The 23163-nt window shown below is 43.7% G+C and overlaps 1 long non-coding RNA gene across 3 annotated transcripts in view; it reads left to right on the plus strand.

The window, feature by feature from the left end:
• Nucleotides 1–23163, plus strand: part of LOC307181295 — a 1377052-nt gene that overhangs the window by 22688 nt on the left and 1331201 nt on the right. The window contains exon 1 of one of the 3 annotated variants that reach the window (XR_013826360.1): nucleotides 19945–19980. The exons of the other annotated variants lie outside the window; for them this stretch is intronic. This is a non-coding gene — a long non-coding RNA (uncharacterized lncRNA). Of the gene's footprint in view, nucleotides 1–19944; nucleotides 19981–23163 lie in introns of those variants that run through there. 3 annotated transcript variants of the gene reach the window in all.

The raw sequence follows: 23163 nt of genomic DNA on the forward strand, positions 1-23163 counted from the left end.
TTCTGCCCCGCTTTCAAGTCCTCTTGGCAGCCTTACTTCAGTCTATTTTTGGATGATAGCTGTCATTTATAACTCTGCAGGTTTGTGAATTACAGTGCCCCTGAGCTCCTTTCTTCAACTTGCTTTCTTGTGACCTGGCCGCAACACCGCAGGATGGCTTCAGGCCCTAATCTGGTTCCGGCACGGCACGCTGAGCCTTTGGTTATTTCCTCTTCCTGGTGGGAAATGAGAGTTAAATTTGCCCGTCCAGACACCTCCAGCTAGTCTCTCATTGGTTCTCGCTATTCCTGTTCATCTTCCGCAGAAATTGCAAACTGTGCCAAACAGGAGGTTAAAGGCGCTGACTCTCCAAGTGGGGAGAGTGTTAGTAAAGCGTCTGGAATGTTGCACCCGAGTACCAGGGGACGAAAACTGAGACATATTTGAACACGTCTCCCGTTCACATGGTTGATCATACTTGGGTTCCACATGCATGTTTTAGCTGAAGGAAGAATACCTTAAACCTGGAGAGTTAAGACCCGTGGAATGGGTACCATGCAATATGACTTCAAAGGGTCTTCATTTGCTCACCGAACCTCTCCAATCCTATCACTGCTGCATTTATGGCCCTGTACACATGCTTGATTCTCTTTTGGAGACATAGCAATCCATAGGTTTTACGATACTTACTAGTCAGGTACATTCTTAGGCGTTTAATATGCGGTGTTGAGTCCATTTCGTTGAGCAAAGAGTAGCTCTTGTCTATTCCATATTTGACTTAAGGAACTTTATCTGTGCTCATTTCAATCTCTGGTTTTATGCAGCACCCCAACTCACCTTTACCCTTAAGCAAGCATAAGTTGGTTTTCTAAATTTGAGACCCTGTTCTGTTCTGTAATTCAGTTCCTGTGTAGCCAAGTTTACATTCCGTGTATTACTGATATCTTATGATGTTTCTTTTTCTGTGTGACTTATTTCAGTTAGAATCATCATACCTGAATCCACTCATTGTGCTGCTAAGGGCCTGATGACACAGATTTCATTGCTGAGTGATATTGCTTTGTAAGTAAATACCACAACTTCTTTATCCATTTTTCACTTTCTGCGATGTTGAACTTGTACTGTAAACGAGGTTCTTGTAAACAGAGCCGTTCCAAACTTTGGGGTGGCTGTGTCTTTTTGATTTTAATTTCCCTAAGCTATAGGACCATAAGTGGAAGTGCCCTAGGTTCTGTTGCTTTGTTTTTTAGATGTTTCAGGAAACACCATACACTTCTCCCGAGTGGTTGTTGGCAATTTACATCCCGCCCATCAGCATAACAAGGCTCCCAGTTCTCCATGGCCTGTCCTGCCTTTCTGGATTTTACACTTTTTTCAGATGACCATTTTGACCGGGGGGAAGTGAGACTTCATTGTAGTGCAGATTTCCTTTGCAAGCTTGCTTGGTTGGCCAAAAAGGGTGTATGCGTTTTTTCCTGAATATATTCAGGAAAAAACGCATACGCCCTTTTTTGCCAAGTGCATCAATGTGGACGTTCTGCCTCTTTTCCTATGCTTTCAATGCAATTCCAGTCTACCTCCTGAAATCGGTTTCCTGCAATTCTGCCCCGCTTTCAAGTCCTCTTGGCAACCTTACTTCAGTATATTTTTGGACGATAGCTGTCATTTATAACTCTGCAGGTTTGTGAATTACAGTGCCCCTGAGCTCCTTTCTTCAACTCGCTTTCTTTTGAGCTGGCCGCAACACCGCAGGATGGCTTCAGGCCCTAATCTGGTTCCGGTACGGCACGCTGAGCCTTTGGTTATTTCCTCTTCCTGGTGGGAAATGAGAGTTAAATTTGCCCGTCCAGACACCTCCAGCTAGCCTCTCATTGGTTCTCGCTATTCCTGTTCATCTTCCGCAGAAATTGCAAACTGGGCCATACAGGAGGTTAAAGGCGCTGACTCTCCAAGTGGGGAGAGTGTTAGTAAAGCGTCTGGAATGTTGCACCCGAGTACCAGGGGAGGAAAACTGAGACATATTTGAAAACGGCTCCCGTTCACATGGTTGATCATACTTGGGTTCCACATGCATGTTTTAGCTGAAGGAAGAATACCTAAAACCTGGGTAGTTGAGACCCGTGTAATGGGTACCATGCAATATGACTTCAAAGGGTGTTCATTTGCTCACCGAACCTCTCCAATCCAATCACTGCTGCGTTTATGCCCCTGTACACATGCTTGATTCTCTTTTGGAGACATAGCAATCCATAGGTTTTACGATACTTACTAGTCAGGTACATTCTTAGGCGTTTAATATGCGGTGTTGAGTCCATTTCGTTGAGCAAGGAGTAGCTCTTGTCTATTCCATATTTGACTTAAGGAACTTTATATGTGCTCATTTCAATCTCTGGTTTTATGCAGCACCCCAACTCACCTTTACCCTTAAGCAAGCATAAGTTGGTTTTCTAAATTTGAGACCCTGTTCTGTTCTGTAATTCAGTTCCTGTGTAGCCAAGTTTCCATTCCGTGTATTACTGATATCTTATGATGTTTCTTTTTCTGTGTGACTTATTTCAGTTAGAATCATCATACCTGAATCCACTCATTGTGCTGCTAAGGGCCTGATGACACAGATTTCATTGCTGAGTGATATTGCTTTGTAAGTAAATACCACAACTTCTTTATCCATTTTTCACTTTCTGCGATGTTGAACTTGTACTGTAAACGAGGTTCTTGTAAACAGAGGCGTCCCAAACTTTGGGGTGGCTGTGTCTTTTTGATTTTAATTTCCCTAAGCTATAGGACCATAAGTGGCAGTGCCTAGGCTCTGTTGCTTTGTTTTTTAGATGTTTCAGGAACCACCATACACTTCTCCCGAGTGGTTGTTGGCAATTTACATCCCGCCCATCAGCATAACAAGGCTCCCAGTTCTCCATGGCCTGTCCTGCCTTTCTGGATTTTACACTTTTTTCAAATGGCCCTTTTGACCGGGGGGAAGTGAGACTTCATTGTAGTGCAGATTTCCTTTGCAAGCTTGCTTGGTTGGCCAAAAAGCGCGTATGCGTTTTTTCCTGAATATATTCAGGAAAAAACGCATACGCGCTTTTTGGCCAAGTGCATCATTGTGGACGTTCTGCCTCTTTTCCTATGCTTTCAATGCAATTCCAGTCTACCTCCTGAAATCGGTTTCCTGCAATTCTGCCCCGCTTTCAAGTCCTCTTGGCAACCTTACTTCAGTATATTTTTGGACGATAGCTGTCATTTATAACTCTGCAGGTTTGTGAATTACAGTGCCCCTGAGCTCCTTTCTTCAACTCGCTTTCTTTTGAGCTGGCCGCAACACCGCAGGATGGTATCAGGCCCTAATCTGGTTCCGGCACGGCACGCTGAGCCTTTGGTTAATTCCTCTTCCTGGTGGGAAATGAGAGTTAAATTTTCCCGTCCAGACACCTCCAGCTAGTCTCTCATTGGTTCTCGCTATTCCTGTTCATCTTCCGCAGAAATTGCAAACTGGGCCAAACAGGAGGTTAAAGGTGCTGACTCTCCAAGTGGGGAGAGTGTTAGTAAAGCGTCTGGAATGTTGCACCCGAGTACCAGGGGAGGAAAACTGAGACATATTTGAACACGTCTCCCGTTCACATGGTTCATCATACTTGGGTTCCACATGCATGTTTTAGCTGAAGGAAGAATACCTAAAACCTGGGTAGTTGAGACCCGTGTAATGGGTACCATGCAATATGACTTCAAAGGGTCTTCATTTGCTCACCGAACCTCTCCAATCCTATCACTGCTGCGTTTATGCCCCTGTACACATGCTTGATTCTCTTTTGGAGACATAGCAATCCACAGGTTTTACGATACTTACTAATCAGGTACATTCTTAGGCGTATAATATGCGGTGTTGAGTCCATTTCGTTGAGCAAGGAGTAGCTCTTGTCTATTCCATATTTGACTTAAGGAACTTTATCTGTGCTCATTTCAATCTCTGGTTTTATGCAGCACCCCAACTCACCTTTACCCTTAAGCAAGCATAAGTTGGTTTTCTAAATTTGAGACCCTGTTCTGTTCTGTAATTCAGTTCCTGTGTAGCCAAGTTTCCATTCCGTGTACTACTGATATCTTATGATGTTTCTTTTTCTGTGTGACATATTTCAGTTAGAATCATCATACCTGAACCCACTCATTGTGGTGCTAAGGGCCTGATGACATAGATTTCATTGCTGAGTGATATTGCTTTGTAAGTAAATACCACAACTTCTTTATCCATTTTTCACTTTCTGCGATGTTGAACTTGTACTGTAAACGAGGTTCTTGTAAACAGAGCCGTTCCAAACTTTGGGGTGGCTGTGTCTTTTTGATTTTAATTTCCCTAAGCTATAGGACCATAAGTGGAAGTGCCCTAGGCTCTGTTACTTTGTTTTTTAGATGTTTCAGGAAACACCATACACTTCTCCCGAGTGGTTGTTGGCAATTTACATCCCGCCCATCAGCATAACAAGGCTCCCAGTTCTCCATGGCCTGTCCTGCCTTTCTGGATTTTACACTTTTTTCAGATGGCCCTTTTGACCGGGGGGAAGTGAGACTTCATTGTAGTGCAGATTTCCTTTGCAAGCTTGCTTGGTTGGCCAAAAAGGGCGTATGCGTTTTTTCCTGAATATATTCAGGAAAAAAAGCATACGCCCTTTTTGGCCAAGTGCATCATTGTGGACGTTCTGCCTCTTTTCCTATGCTTTCAATGCAATTCCAGTCTACCTCCTGAAATCGGTTTCCTGCAATTCTGCCCCGCTTTCAAGTCCTCTTGGCAGCCTTACTTCAGTCTATTTTTGGACGATAGCTGTCATTTATAACTCTGCAGGTTTGTGGATTACAGCGACCCTGAGCTCCTTTCTTCAACTCGCTTTCTTGTGACCTGGCCGCAACACCGCAGGATGGCTTCAGGCCCTAGTCTGGTTCCGGCACGGCACGCTGAGCCTTTGGTTATTTCCTCTTCCTGGTGGGAAATGAGAGTTAAATTTGCCCGTCCAGACACCTCCAGCTAGTCTCTCATTGGTTCTCGCTATTCCTGTTCATGTTCCGCAGAAATTGCAAAATGGGCCAAACAGGAGGTTAAAGGCGCTGACTCTCCAAGTGGGGAGAGTGTTAGTAAAGCATCTGGAATGTTGCACCCGAGTACCAGGGGAGGAAAACTGAGACATATTTGAACACGTCTCCCGTTCACATGGTTCATCATACTTGGGTTCCACATGCATGTTTTAGCTGAAGGAAGAATACCTTAAACCTGGAGATTTAAGATCCGTGGAATGGGTACCATGCAATATGACTTCAAAGGGTCTTCATTTGCTCACCGAACCTCTCCAATCCTATCACTGCTGCGTTTATGCCCCTGTACACATGCTTGATTCTCCTTCGGAGACATAGCAATCCATAGGTTTTAAGATACATACTAGTCAGGTACATTCTTAGGCGTTTAATATGCGGTGTTGAGTCCATTTCGTTGAGCAAGGAGTAGCTCTTTTCTATTCCATATTTGACTTAAGGAACTTTATCTGTGCTCATTTCAATCTCTGGTTTTATGCAGCACCCCAACTCACCTTTACCCTTAAGCAAGCATAAGTTGGTTTTCTAAATTTGAGACCCTGTTCTGTTCTGTAATTCAGTTCCTGTGTAGCCAAGTTTACGTTCCGTGTATTACTGATATCTTATGATGTTTCTTTTTCTGTGTGACTTATTTCAGTTAGAATCATCATACCTGAATCCACTCATTGTGCTGCTAAGGGCCTGATGACACAGATTTCATTGCTGAGTGATATTGCTTTGTAAGTAAATACCACAACTTCTTTATCCATTTTTCACTTTCTGCGATGTTGAACTTGTACTGTAAATGAGGTTCTTGTAAACAGAGCCGTTCCAAACTTTGGGGTGGCTGTGTCTTTTTGATTTTAATTTCCCTAAGCTATAGGACCATAAGTGGAAGTGCCCTAGGTTCTGTTGCTTTGTTTTTTAGATGTTTCAGGAAACACCATACACTTCTCCCGAGTGGTTGTTGGCAATTTACATCCCGCCCATCAGCATAACAAGGCTCCCAGTTCTCCATGGCCTGTCCTGCCTTTCTGGATTTTACACTTTTTTCAGATGGCCCTTTTGACCGGGGGGAAGTGAGACTTCATTGTAGTGCAGATTTCCTTTGCAAGCTTGCTTGGTTGGCCAAAAAGGGCGTATGCGTTTTTTCCTGAATATATTCAGGAAAAACGCATACGCCCTTTTTGGCCAAGTGCATCATTGTGGACGTTCTGCCTCTTTTCCTATGCTTTCAATGCAATTCCAGTCTACCTCCTGAAATCGGTTTCCTGCAATTCTGCCCCACTTTCAAGTCCTCTTGGCAGCCTTACTTCAGTCTATTTTTGGACGATAGCTGTCATTTATAACTCTGCAGGTTTGTGAATTACAGTGCCCCTGAGCTCCTTTCTTCAACTCGTTTTCTTTTGAGCTGGCCGCAACACCGCAGGATGGCTTCAGGCCCTAATCTGGTTCCGGTACGGCACGCTGAGCCTTTGGTTATTTCCTCTTCCTGGTGGGAAATGAGAGTTAAATTTGCCCGTCCAGACACCTCCAGCTAGCCTCTCATTGGTTCTCGCTATTCCTGTTCATCTTCCGCAGAAATTGCAAACTGGGCCAAACAGGAGGTTAAAGGGACTGACTCTCCAAGTGGGGAGAGTGTTAGTAAAGCGTCTGGAATGTTGCACCCGAGTACCAGGGGAGGAAAACTGAGACATATTTGAAAACGTCTCCCGTTCACATGGTTGATCATACTTGGGTTCCACATGCATGTTTTAGCTGAAGGAAGAATACCTAAAACCTGGGTAGTTGAGACCCGTGTAATGGGTACCATGCAATATGACTTCAAAGGGTGTTCATTTGCTCACCGAACCTCTCCAATCCTATCACTGCTGCGTTTATGCCCCTGTACACATGCTTGATTCTCTTTCGGAGACATAGCAATCCATAGGTTTTAAGATACTTACTAGTCAGGTACATTCTTAGGCGTTTAATATGCGGTGTTGAGTCCATTTCGTTGAGCAAGGAGTAGCTCTTGTCTATTCCATATTTGACTTAAGGAACTTTATATGTGCTCATTTCAATCTCTGGTTTTATGCAGCACCCCAACTCACCTTTACCCTTAAGCAAGCATAAGTTGGTTTTCTAAATTTGAGACCCTGTTCTGTTCTGTAATTCAGTTCCTGTGTAGCCAAGTTTCCATTCCGTGTATTACTGATATCTTATGATGTTTCTTTTTCTGTGTGACTTATTTCAGTTAGAATCATCATACCTGAATCCACTCATTGTGCTGCTAAGGGCCTGATGACACAGATTTCATTGCTGAGTGATATTGCTTTGTAAGTAAATACCACAACTTTATCCATTTTTCACTTTCTGCGATGTTGAACTTGTACTGTAAACGAGGTTCTCATAAACAGAGGCTTCCCAAACTTTGGGGTGGCTGTGTCTTTTTGATTTTAATTTCCCTAAGCTATAGGACCATAAGTGGCAGTGCCTAGGCTCTGTTGCTTTGTTTTTTAGATGTTTCAGGAAACACCATACACTTCTCCCGAGTGTCTGTTGGCAATTTACATCCCGCCCATCAGCATAACAAGGCTCCCAGTTCTCCATGGCCTGTCCTGCCTTTCTGGATTTTACACTTTTTTCAGATGGCCCTTTTGACCGGGGGGAAGTGAGACTTCATTGTAGTGCAGATTTCCTTTGCAAGCTTGCTTGGTTGGCCAAAAAGCGCGTATGCGTTTTTTCCTGAATATATTCAGGAAAAAACGCATACGCGCTTTTTGGCCAAGTGCATCATTGTGGACGTTCTGCCTCTTTTCCTATGCTTTCAATGCAATTCCAGTCTACCTCCTGAAATCGGTTTCCTGCAATTCTGCCCCGCTTTCAAGTCCTCTTGGCAACCTTACTTCAGTCTATTTTTGGACGATAGCTGTCATTTATAACTCTGCAGGTTTGTGAATTACAGTGCCCCTGAGCTCCTTTCTTCAACTCGCTTTCTTTTGAGCTGGCCGCAACACCGCAGGATGGCTTCAGGCCCTAATCTGGTTCCGGCACGGCATGCTGAGCCTTTGGTTAATTCCTCTTCCTGGTGGGAAATGAGAGTTAAATTTGCCCGTCCATACACCTCCAGCTAGTCTCTCATTGGTTCTCGCTATTCCTGTTCATCTTCCGCAGAAATTGCAAACTGGGCCAAACAGGAGGTTAAAGGCGCTGACTCTCCAAGTGGGGAGAGTCTTAGTAAAGAGTCTGGAATGTTGCACCCGAGTACCAGGGGAGGAAAACTGAGACATATTTGAACACGTCTCCCGTTCACATGGTTGATCATACTTGGGTTCCACATGCATGTTTTAGCTGAAGGAAGAATACCTAAAACCTGGGTAGTTGAGACCCGTGTAATGGGTACCATGCAATATGACTTCAAAGGGTCTTCATTTGCTCACCGAACCTCTCCAATCCTACCACTGTTGCGTTTATGCCCCTGTACACATGCTTGATTCTCTTTTGGAGACATAGCAATCCATAGGTTTTACGATACTTACTAGTCAGGTACATTCTTAGGCGTATAATATGCGGTGTTGAGTCCATTTCGTTGAGCAAGGAGTAGCTCTTGTCTATTCCATATTTGACTTAAGGAACTTTATCTGTGCTCATTTCAATCTCTGGTTTTATGCAGCACCCCAACTCACCTTTACACTTAAGCAAGCATAAGTTGGTTTTCTAAATTTGAGACCCTGTTCTGTTCTGTAATTCAGTTCCTGTGTAGCCAAGTTTACATTCCGTGTATTACTGATATCTTATGATGTTTCTTTTTCTGTGTGACTTATTTCAGTTAGAATCATCATACCTGAATCCACTCATTGTGCTGCTAAGGGCCTGATGACATAGATTTCATTGCTGAGTGATATTGCTTTGTAAGTGAATACCACAACTTCTTTATCCATTTTTCACTTTCTGCGATGTTGAACTTGTACTGTAAACGAGGTTCTTGTAAACAGAGCCGTTCCAAACTTTGGGGTGGCTGTATCTTTTTGATTTTAATTTCCCTAAACTATAGGACAATAAGCGGAAGTGCCCTAGGCTCTGTTACTTTGTTTTTTAGATGTTTCAGGAAACACCATACACTTCTCCCGAGTGGTTGTTGGCAATTTACATCCCGCCCATCAGCATAACAAGGCTCCCAGTTCTCCATGGCCTGTCCTGCCTTTCTGGATTTTACACTTTTTTCAGATGGCCCTTTTGACCGGGGGGAAGTGAGACTTCATTGTAGTGCAGATTTCCTTTGCAAGCTTGCTTGGTTGGCCAAAAAGGGCGTATGCGTTTTTTCCTGAATATATTCAGGAAAAAACGCATACGCCCTTTTTGGCCAAGTGCATCATTGTGGACGTTCTGCCTCTTTTCCTATGCTTTCAATGCAATTCCAGTCTACCTCCTGAAATCGGTTTCCTGCAATTCTGCCCCGCTTTCAAGTCCTCTTGGCAGCCTTACTTCAGTCTATTTTTGGACGATAGCTGTCATTTATAACTCTGCAGGTTTGTGGATTACAGTGCCCCTGAGCTCCTTTCTTCAACTTGCTTTCTTGTGACCTGGCCGCAACACCGCAGGATGGCTTCAGGCCCTAATCTGGTTCCGGCACGGCACGCTGAGCCTTTGGTTATTTCCTCTTCCTGGTGGGAAATGAGAGTTAAATTTGCTCGTCCAGACACCTCCAGCTAGTCTCTCATTGGTTCTCGCTATTCCTGTTCATCTTCCGCACAAATTGCAAACTGGGCCAAACAGGAGGTTAAAGGCGCTGACTCTCCAAGTGGGGAGAGTGTTAGTAAAGCGTCTGGAATGTTGCACCCGAGTACCAGGGGAGGAAAACTGAGACATATTTGAACACGTCTCCCGTTCACATGGTTCATCATACTTGGGTTCCACATGCATGTTTTAGCTGAAGGAAGAATACCTTAAACCTGGAGAGTTAAGATCCGTGGAATGGGTACCATGCAATATGACTTCAAAGGGTCTTCATTTGCTCACCGAACCTCTCCAATCCTATCACTGCTGCGTTTATGCCCCTGTACACATGCTTGATTCTCCTTCGGAGACATAGCAATCCATAGGTTTTAAGATACATACTAGTCAGGTACATTCTTAGGCGTTTAATATGCGGTGTTGAGTCCATTTCGTTGAGCAAGGAGTAGCTCTTGTCTATTCCATATTTGACTTAAGGAACTTTATCTGTGCTCATTTCAATCTCTGGTTTTATGCAGCACCCCAACTCACCTTTACCCTTAAGCAAGCATAAGTTGGTTTTCTAAATTTGAGACCCTGTTCTGTTCTGTAATTCAGTTCCTGTGTAGCCAAGTTTACGTTCCATGTATTACTGATATCTTATGATGTTTCTTTTTCTGTGTGACTTATTTCAGTTAGAATCATCGTACCTGAATCCACTCATTGTGCTGCTAAGGGCCTGATGACACAGATTTCATTGCTGAGTGATATTGCTTTGTAAGTAAATACCACAACTTCTTTATCCATGTTTCACTTTCTGCGATGTTGAACTTGTACTGTAAACGAGGTTCTTGTAAACAGAGGCGTCCCAAACTTTGGGGTGGCTGTGTCTTTTTGATTTTAATTTCCCTAAGCTATAGGACCATAAGTGACAGTGCCTAGGCTCTGTTGCTTTGTTTTTTAGATGTTTCAGGAAACACCATACACTTCTCCAGAGTGTCTGTTGGCAATTTACATCCCGCCCATCAGCATAACAAGGCTCCCAGTTCTCCATGGCCTGTCCTGCCTTTCTGGATTTTACACTTTTTTCAGATGGCCCTTTTGACCGGGGGGAAGTGAGACTTCATTGTAGTGCAGATTTCCTTTGCAAGCTTGCTTGGTTGGCCAAAAAGCGCGTATGCGTTTTTTCCTGAATATATTCAGGAAAAAACGCATACGCGCTTTTTAGCCAAGTGCATCATTGTGGAGGTTCTGCCTCTTTTCCTATGCTTTCAATGCAATTCCAGTCTACCTCCTGAAATCGGTTTCCTGCAATTCTGCCCCACTTTCAAGTCCTCTTGGCAGCCTTACTTCAGTCTATTTTGGACGATAGCTGTCATTTATAACTCTGCAGGTTTGTGAATTACAGTGCCCCTGAGCTCCTTTCTTCAACTTGCTTTCTTGTGACCTGGCCGCAACACCGCAGGATGTCTTCAGGCCTTAATCTGGTTCCGGCACGGCACGCTGAGCCTTTGGTTATTTCCTCTTCCTGGTGGGAAATGAGAGTTAAATTTGCCCGTCCAGACACCTCCACCTAGTCTCTCATTGGTTCTCGCTATTCCTGTTCATCTTCCGCAGAAATTGCAAACTGGGCCAAACAGGAGGTTAAAGGTGCTGACTCTCCAAGTGGGGAGAGTGTTAGTAAAGCGTCTGGAATGTTGCACCCGAGTACCACGGGAGAAAAACTGAGACATATTTGAACACGTCTCCCATTCACATGGTTCATCATACTTGGGTTCCACATGCATGTTTTAGCTGAAGGAAGAATACCTTAAACCTGAAGAGTTAAGACCCGTGTAATGGGTACCATGCAATATGACTTCAAAGGGTCTTCATTTGCTCACCGAACCTCTCCAATCCTATCACTGCTGCGTTTATGCCCCTGTACACATGCTTGATTCTCTTTCGGAGACATAGCAATCCATAGGTTTTAAGATACTTACTAGTCAGGTACATTCTTAGGCGTTTAATATGCGGTGTTGAGTCCATTTCGTTGAGCAAGGAGTAGCTCTTGTCTATTCCATATTTGACTTAAGGAAATTTATCTGTGCTCATTTCAATCTCTGGTTTTATGCAGCACCCCAACTCACCTTTACCCTTAAGCAAGCATAAGTTGGTTTTCTAAATTTGAGACCCTGTTCTGTTCTGTAATTCAGTTCCTGTGTAGCCAAGTTTCCATTCCGTGTATTACTGATATCTTATGATGTTTCTTTTTCTGTGTGACTTATTTCAGTTAGAATCATCATACCTGAATCCACTCATTGTGCTGCTAAGGGCCTGATGACACAGATTTCATTGCTGAGTGATATTGCTTTGTAAGTAAATACCACAACTTCTTTATCCATTTTTCACTTTCTGTGATGTTGAAGTTGTACTGTAAACGAGGTTCTTGTAAACAGAGCCGTTCCAAACTTTGGGGTGGCTGTGTCTTTTTGATTTTAATTTCCCTAAGCTATAGGACCATAAGTGGAAGTGCCCTAGGTTCTGTTGCTTTGTTTTTTAGATGTTTCAGGAAACACCATACACTTCTCCCGAGTGGTTGTTGGCAATTTACATCCCGCCCATCAGCATAACAAGGCTCCCAGTTCTCCATGGCCTGTCCTGCCTTTCTGGATTTTACACTTTTTTCAGATGGCCCTTTTGACCGGGGGGAAGTGAGACTTCATTGTAGTGCAGATTTCCTTTGCAAGCTTGCTTGGTTGGCCAAAAAGTGCGTATGCGATTTTTCCTGAATATATTCAGGAAAAAACGCATACGCCCTTTTTGGCCAAGTGCATCATTGTGGACGTTCTGCCTCTTTTCCTATGCTTTCAATGCAATTCCAGTCTACCTCCTGAAATCGGTTTCCTGCAATTCTGCCCCACTTTCAAGTCCTCTTGGCAGCCTTACTTCAGTCTATTTTTGGACGATAGCTGTCATTTATAACTCTGCAGGTTTGTGAATTACAGTGCCCCTGAGCTCCTTTCTTCAACTCGTTTTCTTTTGAGCTGGCCGCAACACCGCAGGATGGCTTCAGGCCCTAATCTGGTTCCGGCCCGGCATGCTGAGCCTTTGGTTAATTCCTCTTCCTGGTGGGAAATGAGAGTTAAATTTGCCCATCCAGACACCTCCAGCTAGCCTCTCATTTGTTCTCGCTATTCCTGTTCATCTTCCGCAGAAATTGCAAACTGGGCCAAACAGGAGGTTAAAGGGACTGACTCTCCAAGTCGGGAGAGTGTTAGTAAATCGTCTGGAATGTTGCAACCGAGTACCAGGGGAGGAAAACTGAGACATATTTGAACACGTCTCCCGTTCACATGGTTGATCATACTCTGGGTTCCACATGCATGTTTTAGCTGAAGGAAGAATACCTTAAACCTAGAGAGTTGAGACCCGTGTAATGGGTACCATGCAATATGACTTCAAAGGGTCTTCATTTGCTCACCGAAACTCTCCAATCCTATCACTGCTGCGTTTATGCCCCTGTACACACGCTTGATTCTCTTTTGGAGACATAGCAATCCATAGGTTTTAAGATACTTACTGGTCAGGTACATTCTTAGGCGTTTAATATGGGGTTTTGAGTCCATTTCGTTGAGCAAGGAGTAGCTCTTGTCTATTCCATATTTGACTTAAGGAACTTTATCTGTGCTCATTTCAATCTCTGGTTTTATGCAGCACCCCAACTCACCTTTCCCCTTAAGCAAGCATAAGTTGGTTTTCTAAATTTGAGACCCTGTTTTGTTTTGGAATGCAGTTCCTGTGTAGCCAAGTTTAAATTCCGTGTATTAGTGATATCTTATGATGTTTCTTTTTCTGTGTGACTTATTTCAGTTAGAATCATCGTACCTGAATCCACTCATTATGCTGCTACGGGCCTGATGACATAGATTTCATTGCTGAGTGATACTGCATTGTACGTAAGTACCACAAGTTCTTTATCCATTTTTCACTTTCTGTGATATTGAACTTCTACGGTAAACGAGGTTCTTGTAAACAGAGGCGTCCCAAACTTTGGGGTGGCTGTGTCTTTTTGATTTTAATTTCCCTAAGCTATAGGTCCATAAGAGGAAGTGCCCTAGGCTCTGTTGCTTTGTTTTTTAGATGTTTCAGGAAACACCATACACTTCTCCCGAGTGGTTGTTGGCAATTTACATCCCGCCCATCAGCATAACAAGGCTCCCAGTTCTCCATGGCCTGTCCTGCCTTTCTGGATTTTACACTTTTTTCAGATGACCCTTTTGACCGGGGGGAAGTGAGACTTCATTGTAGTGCAGATTTCTTTTGCAAGCTTGCTTGGTTGGCCAAAAAGAGTGTATGCGTTTTTTCCTGAATATATTCAGGAAAAAACGCATACGCCCTTTTTGGCCAAGTGCATCATTGTGGACGTTCTGCCTCTTTTCCTATGCTTTCAATGCAATTCCAGTCTACCTCCTGAAATCGGTTTCCTGCAATTCTGCCCCGCTTTCAAGTCCTCTTGGCAACCTTACTTCAGTATATTTTTGGACGATAGCTGTCATTTATAACTCTGCAGGTTTGTGAATTACAGTGCCCCTGAGCTCCTTTCTTCAACTCGCTTTCTTTTGAGCTGGCCGCAACACCGCAGGATGGCTTCAGGCCCTAATCTGGTTCCGGTACGGCACGCTGAGCCTTTGATTATTTCCTCTTCCTGGTGGGAAATGAGAGTGAAATTTGCCCGTCCAGACACCTCCAGCTAGCCTCTCATTGGTTCTCGCTATTCCTGTTCATCTTCCGCAGAAATTGCAAACTGGGCCATACAGGAGGTTAAAGGCGCTGACTCTCCAAGTGGGGAGAGTGTTAGTAAAGCGTCTGGAATGTTGCACCCGAGTACCAGGGGAGGAAAACTGAGACATATTTGAAAACGTCTCCCGTTCACATGGTTGATCATACTTGGGTTCCACATGCATGTTTTAGCTGAAGGAAGAATACCTAAAACCTGGGTAGTTGAGACCCGTGTAATGGGTACCATGCAATATGACTTCAAAGGGTGTTCATTTGCTCACCGAACCTCTCCAATCCAATCACTGCTGCGTTTATGCCCCTGTACACATGCTTGATTCTCTTTTGGAGACATAGCAATCCATAGGTTTTACGATACTTACTAGTCAGGTACATTCTTAGGCGTTTAATATGCGGTGTTGAGTCCATTTCGTTGAGCAAGGAGTAGCTCTTGTCTATTCCATATTTGACTTAAGGAACTTTATATGTGCTCATTTCAATCTCTGGTTTTATGCAGCACCCCAACTCACCTTTACCCTTAAGCAAGCATAAGTTGGTTTTCTAAATTTGAGACCCTGTTCTGTTCTGTAATTCAGTTCCTGTGTAGCCAAGTTTACATTCCGTGTATTACTGATATCTTATGATGTTTCTTTTTCTGTGTGACTTATTTCAGTTAGAATCATCATACCTGAATCCACTCATTGTGCTGCTAAGGGCCTGATGACACAGATTTCATTGCTGAGTGATATTGCTTTGTAAGTAAATACCACAACTTCTTTATCCATTTTTCACTTTCTGCGATGTTGAACTTGTACTGTAAACGAGGTTCTTGTAAACAGAGGCGTCCCAAACTTTGGGGTGGCTGTGTCTTTTTGATTTTAATTTCCCTAAGCTATAGGACCATAAGTGGCAGTGCCTAGGCTCTGTTGCTTTGTTTTTTAGATGTTTCAGGAAACACCATACACTTCTCCCGAGTGGTTGTTGGCAATTTACATCCCGCCCATCAGCATAACAAGGCTCCCAGTTCTCCATGGCCTGTCCTGCCTTTCTGGATTTTACACTTTTTTCAGATGGCCCTTTTGACCGGGGGGAAGTGAGACTTCATTGTAGTGCAGATTTCCTTTGCAAGCTTGCTTGGTTGGCCAAAAAGCGCGTATGCGATTTTTCCTGAATATATTCAGGAAAAAACGCATACGCGCTTTTTGGCCAAGTGCATCATTGTGGACGTTCTGCCTCTTTTCCTATGCTTTCAATGCAATTCCAGTCTACCTCCTGAAATCGGTTTCCTGCAATTCTGCCCCGCTTTCAAGTCCTCTTGGCAACCTTACTTCAGTATATTTTTGGACGATAGCTGTCATTTATAACTCTGCAGGTTTGTGAATTACAGTGCCCCTGAGCTCCTTTCTTCAACTCGCTTTCTTTTGAGCTGGCCACAACACCGCAGGATGGTATCAGGCCCTAATCTGGTTCCGGCACGGCACGCTGAGCCTTTGGTTAATTCCTCTTCCTGGTGGGAAATGAGAGTTAAATTTTCCCGTCCAGACACCTCCAGCTAGTCTCTCATTGGTTCTCGCTATTCCTGTTCATCTTCCGCAGAAATTGCAAACTGGGCCAAACAGGAGGTTAAAGGTCCTGACTCTCCAAGTGGGGAGAGTGTTAGTAAAGCGTCTGGAATGTTGCACCCGAGTACCACGGGAGGAAAACTGAGACATATTTGAACACGTCTCCCGTTCACATGGTTCATCATACTTGGGTTCCACATGCATGTTTTAGCTGAAGGAAGAATACCTAAAACCTGGGTAGTTGAGACCCGTGTAATGGGTACCATGCAATATGACTTCAAAGGGTCTTCATTTGCTCACCGAACCTCTCCAATCCTATCACTGCTGCGTTTATGCCCCTGTACACATGCTTGATTCTCTTTTGGAGACATAGCAATCCACAGGTTTTACGATACTTACTAATCAGGTACATTCTTAGGCGTATAATATGCGGTGTTGAGTCCATTTCGTTGAGCAAGGAGTAGCTCTTGTCTATTCCATATTTGACTTAAGGAACTTTATCTGTGCTCATTTCAATCTCTGGTTTTATGCAGCACCCCAACTCACCTTTACCCTTAAGCAAGCATAAGTTGGTTTTCTAAATTTGAGACCCTGTTCTGTTCTGTAATTCAGTTCCTGTGTAGCCAAGTTTCCATTCCGTGTACTACTGATATCTTATGATGTTTCTTTTTCTGTGTGACATATTTCAGTTAGAATCATCATACCTGAACCCACTCATTGTGGTGCTAAGGGCCTGATGACATAGATTTCATTGCTGAGTGATATTGCTTTGTAAGTAAATACCACAACTTCTTTATCCATTTTTCACTTTCTGCGATGTTGAACTTGTACTGTAAACGAGGTTCTTGTAAACAGAGCCGTTCCAAACTTTGGGGTGGCTGTGTCTTTTTGATTTTAATTTCCCTAAGCTATAGGACCATAAGTGGAAGTGCCCTAGGCTCTGTTACTTTGTTTTTTAGATGTTTCAGGAAACACCATACACTTCTCCCGAGTGGTTGTTGGCAATTTACATCCCGCCCATCAGCATAACAAGGCTCCCAGTTCTCCATGGCCTGTCCTGCCTTTCTGGATTTTACACTTTTTTCAGATGGCCCTTTTGACCGGGGGGAAGTGAGACTTCATTGTAGTGCAGATTTCCTTTGCAAGCTTGCTTGGTTGGCCAAAAAGGGCGTATGCGTTTTTTCCTGAATATATTCAGGAAAAAAAGCATACGCCCTTTTTGGCCAAGTGCATCATTGTGGACGTTCTGCCTCTTTTCCTATGCTTTCAATGCAATTCCAGTCTACCTCCTGAAATCGGTTTCCTGCAATTCTGCCCCGCTTTCAAGTCCTCTTGGCAGCCTTACTTCAGTCTATTTTTGGACGATAGCTGTCATTTATAACTCTGCAGGTTTGTGGATTACAGCGACCCTGAGCTCCTTTCTTCAACTCGCTTTCTTGTGACCTGGCCGCAACACCGCAGGATGGCTTCAGGCCCTAATCTGGTTCCGGCACGGCACGCTGAGCCTTTGGTTATTTCCTCTTCCTGGTGGGAAATGAGAGTTAAATTTGCCCGTCCAGACACCTCCAGCTAGTCTCTCATTGGTTCTCGCTATTCCTGTTCATCTTCCGCAGAAATTGCAAACTGGGCCAAACAGGAGGTTAAAGGCGCTGACTCTCCAAGTGGGGAGAGTGTTAGTAACGCATCTGGAATGTTGCACCCGAGTACCAGGGGAGGAAAACTGAGACATATTTGAACACGTCTCCCGTTCACATGGTTCATCATACTTGGGTTCCACATGCATGTTTTAGCTGAAGGAAGAATACCTTAAACCTGGAGAGTTAAGACCCGTGGAATGGGTACCATGCAATATGACTTCAAAGGGTCTTCATTTGCTCACCGAACCTCTCCAATCCTATCACTGCTGCGTTTATGCCCCTGTACACATGCTTGATTCTCTTTCGGAGACATAGCAATCCATAGGTTTTAAGATACATACAAGTCAGGTACATTCTTAGGCGTTTAATATGCGGTGTTGGGTCCATTTCGTTGAGCAAGGTGTAGCTCTTGTCTATTCCATATTTGACTTAAGGAACTTTATCTGTGCTCATTTCAATCTCTGGTTTTATGCAGCACCCCAACTCACCTTTACCCTTAAGCAAGCATAAGTTGGTTTTCTAAATTTGAGACCCTGTTCTGTTCTGTAATTCAGTTCCTGTGTAGCCAAGTTTACGTTCCGTGTATTACTGATATCTTATGATGTTTCTTTTTCTGTGTGACTTATTTCAGTTAGAATCATCATACCTGAATCCACTCATTGTGCTGCTAAGGGGCTGATGACACAGATTTCATTGCTGAGTGATATTGCTTTGTAAGTAAATACCACAACTTCTTTATCCATTTTTCACTTTCTGCGATGTTGAACTTGTACTGTAAACAAGGTTCTTGTAAACAGAGGCGTCCCAAACTTTGGGGTGGCTGTGTCTTTTTGATTTTAATTTCCCTAAGCTATAGGACCATAAGTGGCATTGCCTAGGCTCTGTTGCTTTGTTTTTTAGATGTTTCAGGAAACACCATACACTTCTCCCAAGTGGTTGTTAGCAATTTACATCCCGCCCATCAGCATAACAAGGCTCCCAGTTCTCCATGGCCTGTCCTGCCTTTCTGGATTTTACACTTTTTTCAGATGGCCCTTTTGACCGGGAGGAAGTGAGACTTCATTGTAGTGCAGATTTCCTTTGCAAGCTTGCTTGGTTGGCCAAGAAGGGCGTATGCGTTTTTTCCTGAATATATTCAGGAAAAAACGCATACGCGTTTTTTGGCCAAGTGCATCATTGTGGACGTTCTGCCTCTTTTCCTATGCTTTCAATGCAATTCCAGTCTACCTCCTGAAATCGGTTTCCTGCAATTCTGCCCCGCTTTCAAGTCCTCTTGGCAACCTTACTTCAGTATATTTTTGGACGATAGCTGTCATTTATAACTCTGCAGGTTTGTGAATTACAGTGCCCCTGAGCTCCTTTCTTCAACTCGCTTTCTTTTGAGCTGGCCGCAACACCGCAGGATGGCTTCAGGCCCTAATCTCGTTCCGGCACGGCATGCTGAGCCTTTGGTTAATTCCTCTTCCTGGTGGGAAATGAGAGTTAAATTTGCCCGTCCAGACACCTCCAGCTAGTCTCTCATTGGTTCTCGCTATTCCTGTTCATCTTCCGCAGAAATTGCAAACTGGGCCAAACAGGAGGTTAAAGGCGCTGACTCTCCAAGTGGGGAGAGTGTTAGTAAAGCGTCTGGAATGTTGCACCCGAGTACCAGGGGAGGAAAACTGAGACATATTTGAACATGTCTCCCGTTCACATGGTTGATCATACTTGGGTTCCACATGCATGTTTTAGCTGAAGGAAGAATACCTAAAACCTGGGTAGTTGAGACCCGTGTAATGATTACCATGCAATATGACTTAAAAGGGTCTTCATTTGCTCACCGAACCTCTCCAATCCTATCACTGCTGCTTTTATGCCCCTGTACACATGCTTGATTCTCTTTTGGAGACATAGCAATCCATAGGTTTTACGATACTTACTAGTCAGGTACATTCTTAGGCGTATAATATGCGGTGTTGAGTCCATTTCGTTGAGCAAGGAGTAGCTCTTGTCTATTCCATATTTGACTTAAGGAACTTTATCTGTGCTCATTTCAATCTCTGGTTTTATGCAGCACCCCAACTCACCTTTACCCTTAAGCAAGCATAAGTTGGTTTTCTAAATTTGAGACCCTGTTCTGTTCTGTAATTCAGTTCCTGTGTAGCCAAGTTTCCATTCCGTGTACTACTGATATCTTATGATGTTTCTTTTTCTGTGTGACGTATTTCAGTTAGAATCATCATACCTGAACCCACTCATTGTGATGCTAAGGGCCTGATGAAATAGATTTCATTGCTGAGTGATATTGCTTTGTAAGTAAATACCACAACTTCTTTATCCATTTTTCACTTTCTGCGATGTTGAACTTGTACTGTAAACGAGGTTCTTGTAAACAGAGGCGTCCCAAACTTTGGGGTGGCTGTGTCTTTTTGATTTTAATTTCCCTAAGCTATAGGACCATAAGTGGAAGTGCCTAGGCTCTGTTGCTTTGTTTTTTAGATGTTTCAGGAAACACCATACACTTCTCCCGAGTGGTTGTTGGCAATTTACATCCCGCCCATCAGCATAACAAGGCTCCCAGTTCTCCATGGCCTGTCCTGCCTTTCTGGATTTTACACTTTTTTCAGATGGCCCTTTTGACCGGGGGGAAGTGAGACTTCATTGTAGTGCAGATTTCCTTTGCAAGCTTGCTTGGTTGGCCAAAACGGGCGTATGCGTTTTTTCCTGAATATATTCAGGAAAAAACGCATACGCCCTTTTTGGCCAAGTGCATCATTGTGGACGTTCTGCCTCTTTTCCTATGCTTTCAATGCAATTCCAGTCTACCTCCTGAAATCGGTTTCCTGCAATTCTGCCCCGCTTTCAAGTCCTCTTGGCAGCCTTACTTCAGTCTATTTTTGGACGATAGCTGTCATTTATAACTCTGCAGGTTTGTGGATTACAGCGACCCTGAGCTCCTTTCTTCAATTCGCTTTCTTGTGACCTGGCCGCAACACCGCAGGATGGCTTCAGGCCCTAATCTGGTTCCGGCACGGCATGCTGAGCCTTTGGTTAATTCCTCTTCCTGGTGGGAAATGAGAGTTAAATTTGCCCGTCCAGACACCTCCAGCTAGTCTCTCATTGGTTCTCGCTATTCCTGTTCATCTTCCACAGAAATTGCAAACTGGGCCAAACAGGAGGTTAAAGGGACTGACTCTCCAAGTCGGGAGAGTGTTAGGAAAGCGTCTGGAATGTTGCACCCGAGTACCAGGGGAGGAAAACTGAGACATATTTGAACACGTCTCCCGTTCACACGGTTGATCATACTCTGGGTTCCACATGCATGTTTTAGCTGAAGGAAGAATACCGTAAACCTGGAGAGTTGAGACCCGTGTAATGGGTACCATGCAATATGACTTCAAAGGGTCTTCATTTGCTCACCGAACCTCTCCAATCCTATCACTGCTGCGTTTATGCCCCTGTACACATGCTTGATTCTCTTTCGGAGACATAGCAATCCATAGGTTTTAAGATACTTACTAGTCAGGTACATTCTTAGGCGTTTAATATGGGGTGTTGAGTCCATTTCGTTGAGCAAGGAGTAGCTCTTGTCTATTCCATATTTGGCTTAAGGAACTTTATCTGTGCTCATTTCAATCTCTGGTTTTATGCAGCACCCCAACTCACCTTTTCCCTTAAGCAAGAATAAGTTGGTTTTCTAAATTTGAGACCCTGTTCTGTTCTGTAATTCAGTTCCTGTGTAGCCAAGTTTACATTCTGTGTATTACTGATATCTTATGATGTTTCTTTTTCTGTGTGACTTATTTCAGTTAGAATCATCATACCTGAATCCACTCATTGTGCTGCTAAGGGCCTGATGACATAGATTTCATTGCTGAGTGATATTGCTTTGTAAGTAAATACCACAACTTCTTTATCCATTTTTCACTTTCTGCGATGTTGAACTTGTACTGTAAACGAGGTTCTTGTAAACAGAGGCGTCCCAAACTTTGGGGTGGCTGTGTCTTTTTGATTTTAATTTCCCTAAGCTATAGGAGCATAAGTGGCAGTGCCCTAGGCTCTGTTGCTTTGTTTTTTAGATGTTTCAGTAAACACCATACACTTCTCCTGAGTGTCTGTTGGCAATTTACATCCCGCCCATCAGCATAACAAGGCTCCCAGTTCTCCATGGCCTGTCCTGCCTTTCTGGATTTTACACTTTTTTCAGATGGCCCTTTTGACCGGGGGGAAGTGAGACTTCATTGTAGTGCAGATTTCCTTTGCAAGCTTGCTTGGTTGGCCAAAAAGGGCGTATGCGTTTTTTCCTGAATATATTCAGGAAATATATTCAGGAATATATTCAGGAAAAAACGCATACGCCCTTTTTGGCCAAGTGCATCATTGTGGACGTTCTGCCTCTTTTCCTATGCTTTCAATGCAATTCCAGTCTACCTCCTGAAATCGGTTTCCTGCAATTCTGCCCCGCTTTCAAGTCCTCTTGGCAGCCTTACTTCAGTCTATTTTTGGACGATAGCTGTCATTTATAACTCTGCAGGTTTGTGAATTACAGTGCCCCTGAGCTCCTTTCTTCAACTCGCTTTCTTGTGACCTGGCCGCAACACCGCAGCATGGCTTCAGGCCCTAATCTGGTTCCGGCACGGCACGCTGAGCCTTTGGTTAATTCCTCTTCCTGGTGGGAAATGAGAGTTAAATTTGCCCGTCCAGACACCTCCAGCTAGTCTCTCATTGGTTCTCGCTATTCCTGTTCACCTTCCGCAGAAATTGCAAACTGGGCCAAACAGGAGTTTAAAGGGACTGACTCTCCAAGTTGGGAGAGTGTTAGTAAAGCGTCTGGAATGTTGCACCCGAGTACCAGGGGAGGAAAACTGAGACATATTTGAACACGTCTCCCGTTCACATGGTTGATCATACTCTAGGTTCCACATGCATGTTTTAGCTGAAGGAAGAATACCTTAAACCTGGAGAGTTAAGACCCGTGTAATGGGTACCATGCAATATGACTTCAAAGGGTCTTCATTTGCTCACCGAACCTCTCCAATCCTATCACTGCTGCGTTTATGCCCCTGTACACATGCTTGATTCTCTTTCAGAGACATAGCAATCCATAGGTTTTAAGATACTTACTAGTCAGGTACATTCTTAGGCGTTTAATATGCGGTGTTGAGTCCATTTCGTTGAGCAAGGAGTAGCTCTTGTCTATTCCATATTTGACTTAAGGAACTTTATCTGTGCTCATTTCAATCTCTGGTTTTATGCAGCACCCCAACTCACCTTTACCCTTAAGCAAGCATAAGTTGGTTTTCTAAATTTGAGACCCTGTTCTGTTCTGTAATACAGTTCCTGTGTAGCCAAGATTACGTTCCGTGTATTACTGATATCTTATGATGTTTCTTTTTCTGTGTGACTTATATCAGTTAGAATCATCATACCTGAATCCACTCATTGTGCTGCTAAGGGCCTGATGACACAGATTTCATTGCTGAGTGATATTGCTT

Source organism: Stenella coeruleoalba, assembly GCF_951394435.1.
Source record: "Stenella coeruleoalba genome assembly, contig: scaffold_34, whole genome shotgun sequence".
In the NCBI taxonomy this organism is placed as follows: domain Eukaryota; kingdom Metazoa; phylum Chordata; class Mammalia; order Artiodactyla; family Delphinidae; genus Stenella; species Stenella coeruleoalba.